We start from the raw sequence: 1,818 nt of genomic DNA, 5'->3' as shown, positions 1-1,818 counted from the left end.
CATAAATACATGCTGGTTGCCAAGTGCCAAATTTTGATCATGTGACAATGGGGAAGCCGCAATAGTTGTAAATGTGAGGACTGGTTTTAAGTCACTTTTTTCAGTGCTGTTTTAACTTTGAACGATTGCTAGCTAAATGGATGCTTGTAGGTCAAGGACTATCTATCCTGTAGTTCCAAAGTGCATGGGAAGACATTACTTTAACTTAGGACAGACATGAAGAGCTCTGTCGAACCCTACCCTTGCTTCCTTCTAGGTGAGGATGTTATGCCCCCCCCAGATTTAATTCCCAGAATCCCCCTCCATTGGCCCAGCTGCTGGAGCTCCTAGGATCCAGAGCTCTGGAACCCTTCAACTTTTCTTTCCTGCAATCCAATCAGCCTTACCGAATCCTAGCAATAGCACTTAGACCAGGGGTGTCAAACTGCCAGCTGGCAAGCCGGATGCGTCATGCCAAAACCGCTTCCACCCCATTGCTGACAATGGAAAAAAAGTCATATGTCGCAACACGTAACGTTGATGTTGTGAATTTGACACCCGTGACTTAGACTTATGTACCACTTCACACAGTTTTACAGCCCTCTCTAAGCAGTTTACAGAATCGGCATATTGTCTCCATCCTCCCTTCACCAACCTCTGAAGGATGGAAGACTGAGTCAACCTTGAGCCAGTAAGGAATGAACTGCCTTTCAGAATAAATTATTTTATTTTTATTTATTAAATTTGTTTGCCACCCATCTTGCTGCAGTGCGATTCTTTCCATCTTTTCTAAAAGTTTTACTTTAGCATGTTGTTGTGTGAATGCAGCATGTAGTCTCTCCCAGGGCCATTCCCCATCTCATGCCCGCCAATCAAGATGTTTCAGCGATAGACAGATCTGGCTTTGGGGTCTGGTCAAGATAAAACTGAACACGCATGTGTTAGAAGTAAAGTCTTCATCCTGGTTCATCCAAGCCGGGAATAAATAAGCAAACATGGTGACTGCTTTGGGAAGAAGGTTACAGTTTATTGCAGAAAGATGGTTCTTCAGGAAAGTGCAGAGGAGAGAGAAGGGCAGAGAAGGAGAGATTGAGCACATGGGCAGTAGGTTTTATACCCCCCCTAGCCTTTTGTTTGGAATAGTTTCCTGTTCCTGTAGCATGAACCTTGAGGCTGTTTCTGAGTGTTTGTCTAGGTCTTGATATCTGTGGTTTAATTCTATTATCATATCCTGCTTCCCAGGTGATGGGGCTGACTCCTAGAGTTTGGGTGGGGTATGCAGATCTTCTCTTTTGTCTTCTTGATTGCTCTGGCTTCAACTTTCTGATGGTTTTACATTTGCATTTGTATGGGCCTAGCTCTTGCTTGGGGCAGAGAGATAGATTTGGGGCCAGGTTTGGTTTTAAAAAGTCCTTTTGAGGAAAAATATATTTTTCTGCCCTTTTTAATATTTCTTCTCTGGGCTAACTTTCATCAGGACGCTTTCATTAGGACGCTTCTGTATGGGCGAGGTTTCCCCAGCAGAAAGTCTTCTCCTAAATAGGACTGCACTTTGGGGCTTGTAATGCGTTAGGTATACTTACTTAGGAGTAACTCCCACTTAACTCCCTGAACTTTACACCTTGAGTAAAGAAGTCGTGGGCATTCCGCTCAAGCAGAAGTCCAGTCCTCCGCACTTTCCCCTGAATAAAACAAGACTTCGCTCCAGTTTTTACAGCTCTTGGCATCTGTGACCGCCTCGCTCTTGTTTCTGTTTCCATTCTCTTCCACCGCCAGAATCACTTTCGGTTTCCATTTCCTGGCAGGAACGCAGCAAGTTATTAAACAGCGTGCAGACGT

The sequence above is a fragment of the Crotalus tigris genome, unplaced genomic scaffold (genome assembly GCF_016545835.1).
Source record: "Crotalus tigris isolate CLP2741 ecotype Arizona unplaced genomic scaffold, ASM1654583v1 scf7180000017639.5415321, whole genome shotgun sequence".
Lineage (NCBI taxonomy): Eukaryota > Metazoa > Chordata > Lepidosauria > Squamata > Viperidae > Crotalus > Crotalus tigris.
The sequence above is the reverse complement of the archived record's forward strand: the minus strand, read 5'-3'. Positions refer to the sequence as shown.